This window comes from Euleptes europaea, unplaced genomic scaffold (assembly GCF_029931775.1).
Source record: "Euleptes europaea isolate rEulEur1 unplaced genomic scaffold, rEulEur1.hap1 H_2, whole genome shotgun sequence".
In the NCBI taxonomy this organism is placed as follows: Eukaryota; Metazoa; Chordata; class Lepidosauria; order Squamata; family Sphaerodactylidae; genus Euleptes; species Euleptes europaea.
This window is the reverse complement of record NW_026612050.1, coordinates 1,125,916-1,147,080: the sequence shown is the minus strand read 5'-3', so window position 1 is coordinate 1,147,080 and position 21,165 is coordinate 1,125,916. Positions and strand designations below refer to the sequence as shown.

Below are 21,165 nucleotides of genomic sequence, written 5' to 3'. Positions count from 1 at the left end.
GACAACTGCACTGGCTCCAGCTGGAGCATAGGATCAGGTTTAAGGTGCTGGTTTTAACCTTTAAAGCCTTACACGGTCTGGGACCTTCGTATCTTCGGGACCATCTCTCCTGATATACCCCCCGAAGAGCATTACGTTCTGCTGATAACAACCTGTTGGTGGTCCCTGGCCCAAGGAGTGTGCGGCTGTCCTCGACCAGGGCCAGGGCCTTTTCAGCCCTGGCTCCGGCCTGGTGGAATTCTCTGCCTAATAACATCAGGGCCCTGTGGGACCTGAAAGAGTTCTGCAGGGCCTGTAAGACAGAGCTATTCCGCCAGGCCTATGGTTGAGGACAGCCGCAGGCAAGACCAAGTGAGATCAGTGCTGGCCTCCCTACCCCCTACCCCCTTCTTCTTAACATACAGTCAACATACTGGGGGGGGGGGGTAGCCAACCTAGTTTTAGATATTAATTTATGGTCGGCCTTATCTGCAACAGAGGGCACTTTACCTATATGGCAGCCATCGTTTTATAATTAAGGGAATGGTTTAAATGGTTTTATATATTCTATAGTCATATTGTAAGATTTTTAAATGTTGTAACCCGCCCTGAGCCCGGCCTTGGCTGGGGGAGGGCGGACTAGAAGTATGAAAATAAATAAATAAATAAATAAATAAAGGAGAACTTCAACCAAAATCCACACTTACAAGGATACCGAGATATGATGAAAATAATGTCTTCCAGTTTTTTTTGAAAAAGGCAAATTATACACATGTACAGCTCAAACTCAGATCAGGGCCATATAGGGATGGGATAGGGGACCTAGGGGACTGCATAGTTTTACTAAATGAAATGGCTCCATGTTAGCATTTTAAAAGGGAGAAAAGATAAGTCCTTATAAACTCGCCATATCCCCTTTAAAACAAACAATAGCATGGGCAATCCATTCTCAATTAGTGAAACTGAGTGCAAGTTGATGGGTTAAATTGGTTCTCCATTCCCCCATCTGGCTTTGATTGGAATTGGGGCTTCAAGCACATCCAGTGTGCTTTTTAAAGACTAACATAAATCTGTGGTCTTCACCATGTTTGTTTGTGACAAGTCTTTTAATGCCAGGGTTTGGGCCTAAATTTCATGGGGTATACGATGGCAACCTTTTCAAAGTGCCAAGCAGTATTTTAAATAAAAGTAAATCCTAAAATAGCTAATTTGAGCTTATTGACTGATCAAAGACTCACTGATCTGTGTATGCTGCATGTGTAAGGGCACGTTCATATTTCCATTTTAACCCAGGTTTTTTCCATTGCTGCCTCATATAAAGCAATAGGGGAATGGAGGTTGTAAACAGCATTTACATCTGTTTATGAGTCATATGCAAACTGCTGTTTCTATTTCAAATCATGCCACTTTTTCTGGCTCTGCAGTGCTTTAAAAATGCTTCCAACTTTGTGATACACTGATATATCAAAAATCTTACCTATTTGTTTTTGTTTTGTTTTTTAAAACAGAAATTGAGCGGGGGGGGAGAACATGCTGGAAAATCAAAAGGTAGTGCTTTCAGAAGCACCGCAGAGATTTCAAACATTACTCTGGAATAATTCAGAAGTTTACCAGATGCTAAAGAAAGGGGAAAGGGGTTTTCAGAATAAAGGCTCAACCCCTGAATTAGGAGGGGACATAAACAGTTGTGTCTGAAATGCCCCCCCCAAAAAAAAAAATTCACTAGCAACCAGCAGCCAAAACAGCTTACATAGGCAATGTGAAAATCCCCATTGTAAATTAAATTATAAGCTGGTTTGGCTCTGGCTTGTGCAAAGAGAACTGACCTATATGTTTTTTAACATATTTTATGATTCTAGGACTGGGATTAGATAGAAAATCTATTTTTTTATTAATTTTCAGTGCATTAGCATTCTTTCTGATTTGCCCTGAATAGATGTGCTGATTCAAAGTATTCCAGTTTGCACATATATTTGCACAGTTCTTATAACAGCCTATACCATTGTAGTATAATGCTACTAAAGTAGTATACTGTTGTTTTCATGCGTAAGCATGAGCTTATGAACAACCGTGCGCTAATGTGGCAGGGCACATATATTTTCTGTGAGTTCCAAAGGTATTGTTTCCAGATACCTACTGATCTAAATTTAACAAACTAGTAGATTGTGGCAGAGATAATCCTCGTTTTGAGGTTCCAGCATTACAATGATTGAATCTAATTTGGGTTTTGTCTCTATAACTTCCCCCCGGTTTGGAAAGACAGAGGCTTTGCTAGGAAAGGTCCAGGTCCTTTGACAGTCGGCTCCATTTTGAACATTATCAGGTTCCCCTCACAAGGAAACACATGAGAGTTCTCCTTACTAATGCTTAGTGGAGACCCACTTGTCCTTCTGCTGAAAGAAAACAGACAAACTTGTTGTTAGAGCAGCAGTGCTGTCTAACTCTGTTCACTGAACTGAACTGATAATTACATTTTGATTTAAAAGACACCCTGTCAGTTCTATGGATTGACTTTTACTGTACCCCCTCCCCTCTGCACCCACCCACAACTCTGCAGGAGCTATAACAAAGGCAGCTTCATAAGTCCTGGAATTTCTGATTGCCTGATAAGAAACCTTTCACGATTTTCTCTGGTGGCCAGCAAGAGAGGAAAAATTCAATTTTGCCTCGAAAGAATGCCTACCCTGCTAAAATGAAAACATATTACAGATACAGAAATTGACTCTGGGCACATTTTAATAGCAATTCACCAAGCAAACATTGAACTACCTATATATGCGAATGACTATTTTTGTAATAATCTGTTCTAAATTGGTATTTGCCATTTTATTTCCCTGCCTTGGTTAATATGCACACCATATCTGCGACCTCTTGTTTTGTTCTTTACCAACTGCTATAAGAACCTTAAAAAAACTGTTTACATTATCTCCCCTTCCAACCTGTTTCTCGTTTATTTTTCATAAAATTGTAAGAAATTACATTGGTGAGAGCAATATTCCAGCTTTATCAGACTGAGGAGATGGTGGGGGGGGTCACCATTTATGTATTTTGAAAACCTTCCCTATGGTGTTTATTGCCAATGCTTGGTTGTATTGTATGCTCCAAGTTCATGAAGAAATAGGATAACATTCAAAGTATATTGAGGAGGGGGTTTCATTTAAATAGCTGCCCTTGCCAAAAAATGTAAGAGATAAACATTCAGTAAAAGAACTGATGTCTACAAAATGTGGAGGTTTATGGAGCAATAAAGGCAATTGAAGTCCTGCTCTCTGACCACTGGACATTCAGCAAACTCCCTCCATTTCTGAGATTTCACCAGGAATTGACCATATTCTTTGAAACATATTGCCATGGACTTAGGGGCAAGGAAATCACTTTAAAAAAAAAGATTAAATCCAACATTTTCAGGAAGCTGGATTCTGTGCCCAATACCACATTTTGTGAAATTCCCTATTATCTTCACCTGACTGACAACCTCCTGCATAGAAGGCAATCCTTTAACAGGGAATCTCTTTGATGGGTGATACATGAGACTGGATACGGAGTTCCAACAGCAACTGCTTTATTAGGTGAACAAGAACTGAACTGGAGAAATGTGCAACAACCTGGCTTATATGCCAACCCAGCCACCCGGGGCCACGCCCCCCAAGACCATGATTGGGTGGCCGCAACCCCTTGAACCAATTAGAACACACCAGTGCAGGAGCCTGGAGAGGCTCCAAGCTCAACATGATTCCAGCTTCCTTCTGCATATGTAACAGTGGGTAAAGTTCTCCTGCACTGAAGATTTGTGGGATTTCCTTATCTCCTGAGATGCAGTAGGGACTGCTGGGGTTGAAGGATATGTGTGGTGGGGAGGGGTGCTATTGGGATGCGTTGTTTGCTACTTTCTCTTATTGTTTCTTCCCAAGTCATGCTTCAAAGGAACAGTAAGCATGCTTGTGTTTGATGCAATTGTTTGAGCATTCAGTGGATGAAGCAAATGCACGATTTCTTTCCCATTAAGGAGGGGCTCATCAATAAGATATATGGAGATATTTTACAGATCCAGAACTAAACTAGCTCCCCTCATATCCTGCCCAACATTATAACACATCAAATTTTAGTTGTTTTCTTAGATGCCATTGTATCAAATGCCTTACCGCTTTCCTGAAAATACTATCAAAAATTCAATTGAATCATAAAGGCATTGTTAGAACAGAAATACGAATTCTGTTCTCAACTCTAAGTGGTTGTATTGGAAGAATGCCCCATTACATCGCTTATTTCAGATACAATCAGTTATTTGGGAGGATTAGTTGCTCTGCACTGTGAACAATCACTAAATAAAACACATGACTTACAGCTGTCCAGGCTCCTTTTTTACACCGAGAACATAGCCATCCATAATAAATTTCATGAGAAGGAACACCATAGCAACCAATAACAAGAGAAGCAAGGTGATAATCAGATTCTGTAGTTCATTATCTTTCTGGAAAAACAGACAAGCTATTTATTTCTCATATTCTGTGATAAAAAATAATAAAAATAATTGGAAAATGAATATTTTCCCAGGGGTAAGCTGGTTGCCCCTATCCACAGCTCAGAAGTTATCTATGTTGGCAACTACACTAATTTCGGTTGTGTTATCTTTAACAGTCCTTTCACTGTCTAGGTTACACTTTCCATATTGTAAAATCACAATTTGAGTACTGCAGCAATAACTCTTCATAACAGAAAGTTAGTACACCTGAGTAATTAAGAGTATTAGATAATTCAAATCCATATCTTAGTCATAAAATCATTAGGTGGCCTTAGGGAAAGCTGCTATCTCAGCTCCCCTTCACCCACAGAGGACATAATACTTTCCTGCCTTATAAGGCAAAGTTCACTAAGATTATGTGAAGCACCTTGAACACTTAGGGAATGCTTTATTAGTAGTACTGATGGTAGCAGCAGCAGCAGCAGCAACAACAACAACAACAGCAGCAGCACTGAATTCTACCAAAGCTAGAACTGATATGATTTCCAGCAGGCCTCACTGCCATTGTGCGTAGCTGAGCCAGGGCCGCCAAGCTGCCACCTGGCACCACTGGGAGTGGGACAGGGGATGGATGTGACATCATGCAATACATTGAGATCACATCTGAGAGAAAACCCGAATATGACATCAAAACTCTCTGGACTTCTAGATATTCCAGAGCTTTGACTAATGCCCAAATGTGACATCAAGACATTGTGCGATTTCCACTCTCCACAGTTCTCCTGCCAGCCCTGATGTAAACATGGATGGGATGGCCAAACCAGCTGGGAACTGTCTGCTCAAATTGGACATACAGCAAGGCTAAATTGGGCCTGTATAAAGGTAGCAGTGTGGCCTTCCCTGTTACCCTTTAATAAACCAATCTCAAGACGTCTTAAATCCCACTGGGCTTTTTTTAGCTAGATGCAGCACATCACAATCCAGAGGCATCTACTTAAAAGGCACCCCTCATTAGGGCTGCCAACCTCTATGTGGGGCCTGGAGACCTCCCAGAATTACAACTGATCTCAAGATTGCATAGATCAGTTGCCCTAGAGAAAATGGCTGCTTGGAGGGTAGACTCTATGGCATTATACCCTGCTGAAGTCCCCCCCCCCAAATCCTGACCTCCCCAGGCTCCACCCCCAAATCTCCAGGAATTTCCCAACTGCCAGTTGGCAACCCTACCCACATTGGTATACCACATTTTATTTATTAGGCATGTCTAATAGACTTGAGGCAATACAACTCTGCTGTACAATAAAGCTGCTAAACTTGTTTGTTTATTACTATCCCACCCTTCCTCCAAGCAGCTCAAGTCAGCATACATAGCCCTCTTTTCCATTTTATCCTCATGGGAATCATGTGAAGTGGTTTAAGATGGGAGAATGACCAACCCAAGATCATCCACGGAATGCCATGACAGAGCAGGGTTTGAAATCAGCATTCTCCGGTTGTACTTCAAAACACTAACGTTGACTCATAAAGCTACAATACAAATTTATAAGGCCTTATTATTATCATTATTATTTTTCCATCAAGCCACAGCTGACTTAGGGCGACTCTATGGATTTTTCAAGGAAAGAGACATTCAGAGGTGGTTTGCCATTGCCTGCCTCTGAGAATAGTGTAATTTGTTGGTCTTATTTAAGTTTTATGGTTTATTGTTCAAGACCTCGGTCTAAGAACAGGGGGGAAAGAAAGAAAGATAATGCAATTTGTTTCATAACTGTTGCATTTATGTAAGTCTTGGGAACCATTCTATAAACACAGTTTTCTAGAACTACATGTAGTGCATGATGATACAGTGCAAACAAAAGTACATACCTTATAGAATGAAACTTGCCACCCTCTCTCAGATATAAACCATTAATGACTTACATATTTATTGGAGCATAAGCTTCCATGTTCCATAGCCTACTTTATCACCTACTTTCCCCCCCGAATGAGGCCAAAATATCTAATACAATCTGCCAGTAATGCTCTTTTCTCATTTGACATAAGCCAAACAGGTCAGCCTCTACGCAAAAGGATAAATGCAAACTGGCCATGGAAAATGGCCTTACTCAGAAGTCATTGATGGATATTTCACTCTCCCAGGGAAGACAGCATATTTCAAGAAAAAAGTTTCAGTGGGAGTCTCCCATGTGAAGCTGCAGAATTAGAATTCATTAGCAAATATGATGCTATAATGTGTTCTCAACAAATCCTGAGAATGGCTACTTCATTATAGAAAGTAATCTTCCTTCAGGATGACTCACACCACTAATCTTGTCCAGCATATACATCACTATTGGTCGCTAGCTGGGACCTACTCTGATTGGATTTTGCATGTGTTTATTTGATTGTATTTATTTCTTCTCTATATGGTACTGAGACATACCTTCTGGTATCTCTTGCACTGCACTTGCACTGCTTGACCTTTAGACTTCCCTTTGTTTAAAAAAATACATTGTTCTTTCTCTAGGTACTCAGGGGATGTTCAAACCTGCCTACTTATATATTTGCTTTATCTAGCGATCATATTTTAATCTTGCCCTTCCATCAAGAGTGGTGTGTATAGTCATGCCCTACTCATTTCTTCTTCAAAACAACTCAGTGAGGCAGGCTAGGATGAGAGAAAGAGTGACTGGTTCCCCAGTGAGCTTCATGGCAAAGTGAGGATTTGAACTTGTGTTTCCCAGTCTAAGGGCCCATTCCTGACAATAGGGCCCAAAGCCCTTAGGAGGCCAACTACGGCCTCCGCCGGCACAGGGGACCACACCGCTGGCTCCTGGAAGGCGCACGCTGGCGTTAGTGGCCCCAGCACAGGCATGCAGGGCCGGGCACCACTCCCCGACCGCCGCCGCTGACTGCTGGCCTCTGGTTGCCAGCACAGGCTGCGGAGGCAAGCTGGGAGGCATTCCGGTGCCCCGAGAGGCATTCCTGAGGCGTAACAATGCCGGCTGCGGGGCAGGGCTGATGTTAGTCAGCCTCCAGAACACTTTCGGCTCGGGAACGCCCCTTTTTATTTTTGCAAAGATATGTCAGTACCTGGAGGTTGGCAACCCTATTTATAAATCTTCTAATCGTTTGCACATACAAGTTCTATTTAACCAAATATCACATGTTTTTGCTATATGTTCTAAGGGTAACTCACAGATTATAATACAAAAAAAGTGAAAATGTAAATGGAATCTTTAAAGTTAAACAAGTGCTCTATTTACTTGCATGAATTTGTACACAACATTTCACACAGGAAATCAGCTGACTTGTTCCATTTTCTTCAATAAAGCCATTTGATGGATAGTTTTCAGTGTTCTCCTCACTATAAATAAAACATCTCTGGAATAGGTGGTTTTGTCTTTTCCTTGGTCACACACATTTCTCTTTGTTTTGTTTCTAAATATAGTTTTCTTCATTAGATTTGTCAGCCTGAAAAATACATTTTAACAGAAAGTTATTCAGGTTTTTTTGTTCAATATGTTTTCGCACCCTCCTTATATGCTAATAAAATCCAATTCTCATTAAAATGATTGCTTCTAAAATATACCTCACCACTCACTTTTTATGTTTTATTTTGATAGCTGTAAATTAAGTTAATTTAAGCAGCCTAAATTTTAGCAATCATTAATATCCTTGCGGCTATCAATATACTCATCTCATTATTATTATTAGTTTTTATAGCATTTAGAGATACCACATGCTAAAATGAAAGTCAAAAACAATCCCTATCAGGTGGTATTCAATTTAAAACATACAAAATGAAACATACATACTGCAGACACAAAGCTATGCCAGAATCATAGTGGAGTCCCATCTTTCTTGGACCTTCATATACAAACTACAGCTTCTGCAAAACTCTGGATCAAACTGTAACAGCAAAGTAATATACAGGTAACATACAAATGGAGGACCTCTGCAAGCAGGGATTTTCAGGGGGCATCTCATTTTTCCCTCTCCCACAGTGTCTTCTTTCCCTCTCCTGAAAGCCCCCACAGCCTCTACCTTTTCCTTGCTTCATTCTTTCCTTCCCACCCACCAGCCATCCTCCCTTTATCTGTCCTTGTCTTCAGCTTTCTCTCCTCCCCTCCAACAGCCACTCCCTGGGAAAACTGCCCAAGTTGAAGAGTGCCAGCTGGACCAGGACCAGTTGTGCAGTGAGGAACCTGCAAAGACTTGGAGGGTACCTCGTTTTCTCCTGTATTCCCCTCCCCACACTATTTTCTTCCTCCCTCCTCCCGTCCTCCTAGCAGCCCACATATCCCCTCACCTTTCCCTGCTCCCTTCTCTCCTTCCCACCCACCAACCTACCTAACTTTTTTCTGTCCCCCACCTTTCACTTTATTTATTTATTAACTTTCTATTTATTTACTTTATTATTTATTTATTTACTTTATTATTATTTATTTACTTCATTTATACCCTGCCTTTCTCCACAATAGTTAGCTTCCATTTTATCTTCATACCAACCCTGTCAGGTAAGTTAGACTGAGAGTAACAGTGAGCTTCCACAGCAGAGTAGTGATTCAAACCTGGGCCTCCCAGATCTTAGTTTGCACTCTAAGCACTACATCACACTAGCTTTTGTGGGGTGGAAGCTGTTGAACAGTAGCAAGCAGCCAGTTCTGGGTGAATCATTTAAGTCATGTGGTATCAAGTTGCTGTGGTTGTTGCTACCAGGGCTGCCTTTATGAATCTTCCCTCAGAGGCCAAAATAGTTCTGGGGGCCCTGTTATTTCCATCTCTTACTGACAGAAACCAAGACTTGAAGGCTGGCAATGCTGTTGTGTCTGCCTACCAACAGTCAGTGAAGGCTTTCATTTCTTAAAGCTACAGATGCTCTTTCTACCATTTGGTGGTTTTTTAACCCCCTCAAAGTATTGTTTGTTTTAGATTTCAAATTTTTCAGCAAACCTAGGGCTTTTCTCAGGTCTGCAGAAAGGTCTGTCATGTCTTTTCATGGCTCCAGTTACTGGATTTAAGTATCTACAGATGGGGCCATGTTGAGAGTTAGATATATATATATATATATTCAATAATGACAGCTACTTAAGATGAAATAATATCTGTGCTAAATTCTGAACATTTATACATTCCCAACATCTTGTATATCACCATATCGTGTAGTCTAAATAATATAGTGAATGCTAGTAATCTGAGAATTTCGTTTCATTGGCATTACTTGTAGTGTATGGTGCTAACTTTAAAGTTAGAATTCTTGTTTCTTCAGTATAAAAAAAGCTGCTTGATTTATTTCCATGCACGAGATATGTACAGAGGAGGAATCCTAAAACTTTTACAAGAGATAGTAGAAGAGATAGGCAAGCAACATTGGCTAAAAACATCAGGCCTTTATAGAAGGGTTAAAATGATTAACAAAAAAGGGGAAATATGGTCAGAGGAACCAATGCAAGAAATATATAAAGAAATACAAAAATCAAAACAAGGATTGGCAGGAAAAATCTACAGGAAAATGATTTCAAATAAAGATAAGACAATAACATATTTACAAAAACCTTGGAGTAAGGAAGGTCAGATATCAGAAAATACAGCATGTAAAATTATGAAAGGACTAGAGGAAATAAAAGTGATTAAATTTAATGAATTGGAACATAATTTTTTTACAAAATGGTACAAAACACCAGCGCAATTAGCGAATATGTTTCCAGGACTAAGCCCCATGTGTTGGCATTGTAGACAATCTAAAGGTTGGTTCTCCCACATGTGGTGGGAATGCCCAGAGGTTAGGGAATTTTGGACACAAATATTAGAAATCATAAGGAGAATATGTAAAGTATCTTTAACCATAGATTTTAAGCTAATGTTAATGAGCACAACAGGGAACTCGGGGGTAAATAAGAGGGATCAGGCCATACTCAAGGCTATGCTATTAGCAAGCAAAGCAGTAATAGCTCTGGGTTGGAAGGATAAAAGTAAATGGACTATAGAAATCTGGCACAACTATCTGTTTGAATTTATACAGTCGGATATCGTCGAGATGATGCGCCAGAAGACTTCATGGAAAGACAAGAGCAGGGAAATCACGAGTAGATGGAAGACCTACTTAGAGTGGATATCAGTGGAAGGAAGAAAAGACATTCGGTGGAAGATACAGACTTTGTGCCCGTGGCTGGGGACAAGAGACTAAAAATTACAAGGAGAAGGAGTGGGGCTAGGGAGGGGGATAGGAGGGAATGAGAAAAGTATGTTATACAAACATTGTATGTAGAATAAGAAATATATAATTGAAATTTGTATAAAAAGAAACAATTAAAAAAGATTTATTTCCATGCACGCTTCCTCAAGGCAGGCTTTAACACTTCTCAGCTGATGCTCTTCTGCAAACAGCAGGAGGCACACCTATCATTCTGGTTTCATACCCCAATTTATATTGTTATACTTTCCTGTTAACATCCAACAATGCCCATCCCCATGCAAAGGTAAAAGCCAACAAAACACTAGCACCTGGGATTAGGACAGGGGTGGGGAATGTCAGGTCTGGGGGCCGTTTAAGGCCCGCAAAATCATTTGGTCTGGCCCTTCATCGGTCCTGGCAGATCTCTAGCTCAGGAGGATCTAAGACTGGTGATCTGCCCCCTCCCACAGACAGGAATAGCCTCTATTCAAGGCAGATGTGAGTTTGTTTCGCTGAGAATAGGAACCTTCTTTCCCCCTTGCAGAAGAGTCTTTAGCTATGGAGCTGCTAGGACTGCACAAGAAACTGTGTTAACCCTTTCCCACCCAGGCCATGGAGAAACGTATTCCCTCTACTACAAGAGGGCTGGGGGAGGAAGGGGTGACAATGGAGGGGTTAAAGGAGGCAGGGCCAGAATTCATGAAGGGGGCGAGTTCTTAGCCAATGTGTCCTCATTTCATCCGTGCAGGTGGAGGTAGCAGGAGCGGGTTGTAGAATCCGGCCCCAACCATGTGGAGCAGGAGTAACTCTGGCGTGCAGCTGGACAGCTATGCCCGGCTGGTGCAACAGACCATCCTGTGCCACCAGGTGGGCAAGTGCACCCCAATTGGTATGCCTGCCTGCTTGCCCACGCAGGGAGGTCATCTGGGGCAGCTGCCTGCTTGGGGCTTGGTCAACTTTTAAGTTGATAATTTTGAATGGCCTGCGAATGATGTTATAAATATCCAAATAGCCCTCGGCGGAAAAAAGGTTCCTCACCCCTGGATTAGGAGATCCCAAAAGGAACCAGTATCCTGGGCAATACCTTCAGACCAACAGCCATTTAAAAAACTTCTCCCACCATCACTCACTCAGAGCAGTGGAGGGGAAATAGGAGCTGGAGTGGGGGAAACCCTCCCCCACTAAGGGAGCTGGGAAACCTAGCCAGAATAATTACAGCTAGCAGCAGAAAATCTACTGCAGATCCTACTCTGGAACCTCCTACCTGTCAGTGCTCCAAAAAGTCATTAAACTCTTTTCCCATCCAAAGAAAAAATTTGACTGATCTGTGGGGGGTTATAATTACATTTTAAAGAGTTTCATTTTGAATTATTTTGATTGCCCTTTTGCACTTAATTGATACTTTGCTCATGTAAATTGCTTTGTACTTATTTTGAAAAGTAGCATACAATTATTTTAAACAAATAACCACAGCACTGCTACAGAAATTAGGAGATAACGTTATTAGTCAAACTACATAGTGACTGTGACTTCTTCCCCAATTGTTGAGTATGGACTGAGATGGGGGAGCTTCAGTCTAAGTCACAGTAGAACCTGATCCCCAGCAGACAGAAACATAAATCATCTGGGGGGGGGGATTGGCAATTATGTGTGCTCACATTGTCTGATGCAATAAAAATTCAACTGAATGTATTTAGGGTGAACTGAAGTGCAATCTTATGCACAGTTGCTAAAATTCAGTTTAGATGGGAGTAAGCAGGATTGATGTTTGTTTCTTCAGCATTTAAAGTACCAGTCTTCCCTCTCAACAGATGCCTAATTAGAATGTATTCGCATTACTGCACTGTAGCATTTGGAAGAATGCAAGGAATTCTGGTCAGGCAAACACCTCCAGTGTTATCACATTCTGCCACTGGGCAAGAGAGCAGATTAAGAAACTACTGTTCTCCCCATGTAGTAGGATAGTTCATGCTCTGTGCTATGATGATATAAAGTAAAATAATCTCACTGAAGGGCAGAAATTTCTTAATTTCCATTTACTTGCTTTCTAGTGGTAAGAATCATAGAAATGTCTACTTCGAATCATAGGATGTGATCCAATTAACCATGCATGGAATGGGTTCATAGAATGGAATGTTTCCTATTTCCCTTGATTCTATAACCCTTGTACCCTCTGAGAAAACTGCTCCTGTTCTGAGGGTTGGGGAAGCCTCAGAAATGGAGCGGATCATAGTGAGGGGATTGCAGCTCAAGAGGAAACAGGCAGAAATTACTCCCCCTTTGCACAAATTCCCCTATGCACAGAGCAAGAGCTCATGGAAGCCTATGCAATTTCTACCAATTCCCTCTTTTTGCTTAAGTACCATGTGCCACCCTGCTCTGTTCCTACAGGTCCCCTAAAACACAAGAGGATCTGGTAGTGGACTGCATAAATGGCTGCAGAGGATCAGATCTGTGAACTCATTCTGTTCATGTTTCATTGGATCCAACTCACAATGTTTATTCAGACTTGCTAAATGAGGGACCATTTATACTTCAGTCCTTTACTTAATAAAGACAGGGAAGTGATATAGCTTTGTGAGAAGCTAGCGTTCCGCAAGCATTTACAGTTACTTTGTATTTTTCATATTTTACCACAGGGCACATCTGTAAATATTTCTCATACAGGAAAAAATAAATATTTCTCATTCACAAATATTTCTCATTCCTTACCTTGTAGTAAGGCTTGAGGAGTGTGCATATGGCACAACATGGTTCCAGTTTGGCAACAGCTTCATTGAAGTCTTTTTCTGCAGTAAAATTTGGTGTTCTTTTCTGCCAAAGGTAGACAAGAGGTTTGACCCAGGACTCTTCTTCTTGGATTTCTTCTTCATTTAAGAGAGCCTCAGGCAGTTCTTAAAATAAAATGACAACTGAAAATGCTGTATTCTGGGGGTTATGGCAAACAAAAAATTTAAGTAGCAGTAAGAAGCTTGGGTTTCCAACCTTCAGATACCTAGTCAAGAAAACAAAAAACTGAGCTACAATCCACGTAGTTAATCAAACACTTGTAGCTACTATGGCTCTATATGTTAAGATACTGTGACACAATTTACTTTTCCACTCTTTTGTGTATTTTCTGTGTATTTTTTGTTTCACAAACCACAGATGATTTATACAATACTTTTAAGAACTGTACATAATGCTATACAATTGTGTTACAATGTTGTCACTCCATAATAAAATAAATTCCAAATTAATTGTCCAAAATGTTTCAAAACTCATGAAATTAAAGAGACAGCATTCCGGTAAAGTTCCTGTTTCAAATTGTCTTTCATCAGTCAATTACTTTATGCATCCAAAATCTTGCCTTCTGCATTTGTTGTATTTTTTAATCTTCTCCAACTGCCACTTGTTTTGCTTGAGCGGTTTCAACCATCCACATATTCTTAAGATGGCACGCAGTATATTTCACCAATGCTTTTTATCTAATCAATATATAACTTAATATTAATACTGAAAGCTATGTCACATTGTAAGGAGTAATTAACATGCTAAGTCCCTCATACATTTATAATAACACTCACCAGCAATTTTGTAATGCAAGATGCCAGCTATTCATTTTGGACATTTAATTTGGAATTTATTTTATTATGGAGTGACAACATTGTAACACAATTGTATATCATTATGTATAGTTCTTAAAAGTATCTGTGGTTTGTGAAACAAAAAAATATACAGAAAATACACAAAAGAGTGGAAAAGTAAATTGTGTCACAGTATCTTAACATATAGAGCCATAGTAGCTACAATGTTTGATTAACCTTCAGATACTAGCTGGAGATCTCCTGCTATTACAACAGATTTCCAGCCAACAGAGATCAGTTCACCTGGAGAAAATGGCCGCTTTGGCAATTGGACTCTATGGCATTGAAGTCCATCACCTCCCCAAACACCGCCCTCCTCAGGCTCCGCCCCTAAAACATCCTGCCGGTTGCCAAGAGGGACCTGGCAACCCTGTAAGAAGCAAATGGACTGCAGTTCCACATTTGAAAAATTCAGTAGAACAGATGCATTCAGAATTAAGAACTGGCCTATATTACAAAGTAGAAAGGAGAATTTACCCCTGTTTATTATAGGTGTGGAAAGCAGCCTGCCAACATGCCAATCACTAATACATAAAACAGTATACTATTGGAGAAATAATGACTTGCAAGAGACTTGGTTACCACAGAATACATTTTAAAGAAGTGGGTGTCTCATAAAGCAGAATAAGATGAACTTGCTTCTCATTAACACTTCTATTGGTTAGAAAAAATGAATGTTGCTCAGAATGCTGAAACATCATATTCCTTCAGACCATGACTACATGCATCTAGTTGACAAAAGAAAGTTTTTATAGATCTTTAATGATGAATTGCCCTTAATTTCTGCTGAAGTACAGTAAGCAAATTATAAAATGGCATGGTTTTCCCCTAACAGTCTAGAAAACATTGCATAGACAAGTTTTCAACAAAGTTCTCTCAATTGCTTATTGAACTATTTCTCCTTAATGATGAAGTAGTTGCCTACAGCTATTCTTCTTTATCCCATATGTATGTATAGAAACAGAATATAGAGACCTGTGGTGTCTGTAAAGCAGTGTGGGGGACAGTAAGTGACAACCATGTGCAAACCGGACCTCTAAAACAATTTCCAACTGCATATAAAGAACTGTTACTGCTTTCATAATATGAAACTATATATATGTCCTGCGACCCCCGGGATCCCGGGAGTCGCCGGACTTGGCAGGGCTCCTCCTCCTTCCACAAGAGGGGGCAGACCGCAGGAGGAGGTGTCTGGACCGCCACCGCTTGTGGCGGCGGGGCTTGGGCCGTTGGGGGAGCGGGCCAGCGGCGGGGGGGGAAGCAGGGCGCCGGGGAAACGACCCGGCTCCCCCGGGAACTCACCAGGCCCCCCGGTCTCCTTTGCAGGGGGCCGCGAACCCCGCCGACAGAGGGGCTGGCCAGAGGGAGGCGGCAGCAGCAGCGGAGAGGGAGAGGGGCGGCGGCCAGGAGGCGGCCCCGAAGAAAGGCGGACGGGGCGGCGGCCCACGGAACAGCTGATGGGCGGCCGCGCCCGGAGCGGAAGGGGGCGGGGAAGCTCAACCCCGTGGCGGGAGGCGGGGACCAGGGAAAGAGAGGAAAACCTGAGGGGCGGCAGCTGGGAGGGGGCGGGGAATGTCACGGGGACGGGTGGAGGGCGGCACCGGGAGGGAGGAGGATAAAAGGGTGGAGGACGCGGAGGCCGAGGAGGAGCAGAGGAGGGGTCTTGTGGATCGACTGGGCAGGCGGCACGGTGATCCTGGCTTCCTCTCCGGGGGAATTCAAACCAGACTCGCCCTCAGAAAGGTCTGAGGCCGAGGAAGCTCCTCCACCCCGACCTCCTCCTGTACCGGCGGGAGATATCTCAAGCGCAGGGGGGACAGGGCGCCCCACAATATATATATATATATATATATATATATATATATATATATATAATATCCCTTAACTACTTTTCAGACTTATGAATACTGAGGTCCACATTGCCCCTGTATGAGCAAACCCATGCATTGGTAGCTGTGTGCTAAATCAATTTGATTCCTATGCTGCTCTGTTCTCAAACAAATAAAACAAGGAATTCTAAAGAAAACATCTTTACATTTAAAGAAACCATCTTTACATTTAAGCTGCATATAGTTCAGACAGTTCACATTGGCAAGAAAAGTTTATTTCATATCCAAACTGATTTTCACTGCTGCTTTTTCTGCCAGTTAATATGTTTTATTTTAAGATACAGACTGAGAAAAGTTTAAAAGCCACACATCCCCAACTTCAGTTGGAAAATACAGACATAATAATGTGCCTGATTCTAGTATCATGACAATGCTAAATCTTTACGTAAACCTTACATGTGTGTATAGTTAACTTGACAACTCAAACAACTAGCATTTTTATACAAGGAACCACTACGTTATCCTTCTTCTTGACAGATGTAGCCATCATTTCTCTTAGGGTATTTATCAGGTTACAGACTCATTTTTCTTATAAGCTTGTCATGGATCAGATTATATGACTGGAATCTAACAGCAAAAAACTCCAATACACCTACACCCTGTTAAGCTTGCAACTCTGGATTACTAACGGGGGGAACTAACCAAATGATTTTGTGACTCAAAATCTCTTGGATCTGAAAAAATGCCACAAGGATTCTTTTGAAAGTACTTGGGGAGGCATAATACTTCCAGCCATAATTATTATTTTCCAAAATAAGACAACAGTGCAGCAAAAGTTCATACATCAAAATAAAACCTTATGAAAACAAGTAGATTCCCCAGGCTATTCGCATCTGAATTCTTAATCTGTGTTTTCTTGAATAAGAAAATTGACAAAGATAGACAAGAAGCAAAAGTAGGTGACAAAAACAGAATCAAAAGTCTAAGTGCACAGTTCCAGCGACTCGCACGTAGAGACAAAGAGAACTATTATAATAACTAGTGTAAAGAAATAGAAGAGAACAACAAAAAAGGAAGAACAAGAGATCTGTTCCACAAGATCCAAGAAATCAAAGGGAAATTTAAAGCACGGTTAGGCATGCTGAATGATGAGCATGGAAATACATTAACTGAACAGGACAAAATAAAGAAAAAGTGGGAACAATACACTGAAGAACTATACAGAAGAGATGAAAGGATGACATATTCTTTCCAAGAAGAATCTTTTGAAGAAGAACCTACAGTTTTAGTAAGTGAAGTGAAAGCTGTACTGGGAGCAATCGGGAGAAATAAATCACCAGGAGCAGATGGGATATCAATAGAGCTATTCCAAGCCACAGAAATGGAATCCATCAAAATCTTGACAAGAATATGCCAACAGATATGGAAAACAAAACAATGGCCCACAGACTGGAAATGATCCATTTACATTCCAATTCCCAAGAAAGGAGACATCAAAGATTGCAGCAACTATTGGACCATCACATTAGATTCTCAAGCAAGTAAAGTGATGCTCAAAATCTTACAGCAAAGGCTGTTACGATATATGGAACAAGAAATACCTGATGTTCAAGCTGGATTCAGAAAAGGAAGAGGCACTAGAGATCATATTGCAAATATACGTTGGTTAATGGAGCATAATAGAGAATTTCAGAAGAAAATCAGCTTGTGTTTCATAGATTACAGCAAAGCTTTTGACTGTGTGGATCATGAAAAGCTATGGCTGGTTTTAAAGGAAATGGGTGTGCCTCTACATCTGATCATTTTGATGTGCAACCTGTACTCTGGACAAGAGGCCACAATTAGAACAGAATATGGAGAAACGGAATGGTTTCCAATTGGCAAAGGTGTCAGACAAGGATGTATTTTATCTCTCTATCTCTTCAATCTATATGCAGAACATATCATTAGGAAAGCTGGATTAGATTTAGATGAAGGTGGAATGAAAATTGGAGGGAGGAACATTAATAATTTGAGATATGCAGATGACTCTACATTATTGGCAGAAAATAGTGAAGATTTGAAACGACTACTGCTGAAAGTTAAAAGAGAAAGTGCCAAAGCAGGACTACAGCTGAACATCAAGAAAACAAAAGTAATGACTACAGGAGAATTACACAACTTTAAGGTTGACGAGGAAACTGAAATTGTTCAAGACTTTCTATTCCTTGGCTCCACCATCAACCAAAAGGGAGAGTGTAGTCAAGAAATCAGAAGGAGATTGAGACTGGGAAGGGCAGCCATGAAGGAGCTAGAAAAGATTCTGAAGTGTAAGGATGTGTCACTGGCCACCAAGATTAATTCATGCCATCATATTCCCTATTACTATGTATGGGTGCGAAAGCTGGACATTGAAGAAAGCTGATAGGAAGAGAATAGATTCCTTTGAAATGTGGTGTTGGAGGAAAGTGTTTCGGATACCGTGGACTGCAAAAAAAAAAAAAAAATCAGTGGGTTATAGATCAAATGAAGCCTGAACTGACCCTAGAAGCTAAAATGACTAAACTGAGGCTATCGTATTTTGGTCACATCATGAGACGACAACAGTCACTGGAAAAGACAGTCATGCTAGGAAAAGTTGAGGGCAGCAGGAAAAGAGGAACACCGAAAAAGAGATGGATGGACTCAATAAAGGAAGCCACAGCCCTCAATTTGCAAGACGTGAGCAAGGCTGTCAAAGATAGGACATTTTGGAGGACTTTCATTCATAGGTCGCCATGAGTCAGAAGTGACTTGATGGCACTTACCACACAAACACAATCAAAACAACAGTGCCTACGTACAACTATTCACCTCTATCATAGTAACAAGATCTCATGATATTCAGAAACACAACTTATATAGTGATCAATAACAGCCAAAAACTCAAATGGACAACATTAAGACTAACAATATTTCAGTGGTGGTGGAAAGTGTCATCAAGTTGCAACTGACTTATGGTGACACCGTAGGGTTTTCAAGGCAAAAGATGTTCAGAGGTGGTTTGCCATTGCCTGCCACTGTGTAGCAGCCCTGAACTTTCTCAGTGGTATCCCATCCAAGTACTAACCAGGGCTGACCTTCTTAGCTTCCAAAAGCACATGAGATCAGGTTAGCCTGGCCTATCAAGGTCAGGGCAATATTTTTATAAGCCAACCCAAAGTCTGCCAAAGTTGTAGGAGCATAGACAACATGCTCTTTTCAACTGATTCTCAATCAACTAAAGCATGTCACATTCTCTGCTTAAACTATAAAAAAAGCTATTCCTTGTTACATCAAGAAATGTATGGAAGCTCTCTTTTGTGACATGGTACAAGCTGTTCAGAGGTCAAAGAAATCATATGCAAGATTTCTGAGTTACTGGAGTTTAAAATTGGAGACAGAATGTTAAAGAGATGTGTTTCAGCTTGGCAACTTGAAAAAAACAAGTAAGCAAACCTCAAGGGGGAGAGCATTCCAAGGGTGAGGTACCACCACAGACAATGCCCTGGGTCTCCAATTGCCACCTGCCTCACCTCTGAGCAGGCACAGAGAGCAGGGCTTGAAAACCAGATCTTAACTGGCAGGCTGGATAGTGTGGGAAAAGATGGACCTTCAGATACCCTGATCCCAAGCCTTAACAGTAAGGACCAGCACTTTGAACTGTGCCCAAAAACAGATGGTCAACCAGTACAGATCTTTCAGCACATCCCTGTAACCAACCCCTGACAACAGCCTGGCCACTGCATTTTGGACCAATTGAAGTTTCTGAACTGTTTAAAGGCAGTGTCATGTAGAAAGCATTACAGTCATTTAACTTGGATGCAATCCAGTTCCTTTGCCTTTCCACATGGGCAGACTCTCTGTTCAATAGGGGTATTTTAAAATCTGCCAGTTAATTCATTGAGGCGTAAGGCATTATGTCTGGCCAAGAAGGAAAGTCTTTGAAAGGCTTGGATGCTAGCATAGTATAAGAAAACTAAAACACATTAAAAAAAATTAGTCTATAGAATTAACCACATGAAAGCGTATCTGGACAATAATACATGTCTATTGTAGTGAATGTCCATTGTAGTAAATGTTTACTTATTGTAGTATGATTCTTTAAAATGTTTTTTGAATTTATAAGACCAATAAGTCTATACGTCTATTGCAGATGGACTGCCCCTGCCCTCTCCCTTTTCCCCTTTTTGTATCCTATATATTCATAATAAAAACAAAATTTAAAAAATGAAAGGTTTGGATGCAATCGCAGCATGGATCATTATGGCTAGATTATACTTTTTGAGGAATGGGTGTAGCTGCCAAACCAGTTGGAGCTGATAAAAGGTACTATGTGCTATGGAGAAGACCTGAACATTCAACCATAGGCCAAGATCCAGGGCGTTTTCACACATGACGAATAATCCACTTTCAATCCACTTTCAATGCATTTTGCAGCTGGATTTTACTGTGTGAAACGGCAAAATCCACTTGCAAACAATCATTAAAGTGCATTGAAAGTGGATTGAAAGTGCATTATTCAGCATGTGTGAAAATGCAGCCAGTGGCACCTCCAAGGTACGACCCTATTCCTTCGGGGGACAGCAACCCTCCCCCAGGAAGGGTAACTCCACAGTCCCCAAGGAGCTTCTCCACTGATCAATACCACTTCAGTCTTGTCTGGTTTGAGCTTCAGTTTGGCCCTCATCAATAGCATTACCTTCTCCAGGTACCTAGTCAGGATTTTCACAGACCTACCTGGCTTAGCTGTTTAAGAAAAATACAGCTGGGTATCAGGTTCAGGTTCAAGTTTATTGCATTTGGCCATTACAAGAACTGATAAAAATCTATATAACAATTATTGATAAAAGTTACATTTTGGCAACAGATTAAAACTCAATAAATAAATCTCTCTAACCCATCAGAATATTAACATACTGGTATACTATATACTTTTAATGTGTAACAGTTTGATAGTTTGAATGATTTTTACATTTTTATAATCACTTTTTTTAGATATATTATACTGCATTTGATCAGTACTTAGACTGGTTATATGTTACTGTATTCGACTGAGTTTATCTTCCAATTGAAATTGCTATATTGTTTTTGTATATAAAACGGTTTATCCTT

General features: G+C 40.8%; 1 pseudogene; it reads right to left on the bottom strand.

Annotated features, from left to right (window-relative positions):
• LOC130492911 (lysine-specific demethylase 4C-like) overlaps window positions 1-21,165 on the bottom strand; it is a 117,578-nt pseudogene that overhangs the window by 75,056 nt on the left and 21,357 nt on the right.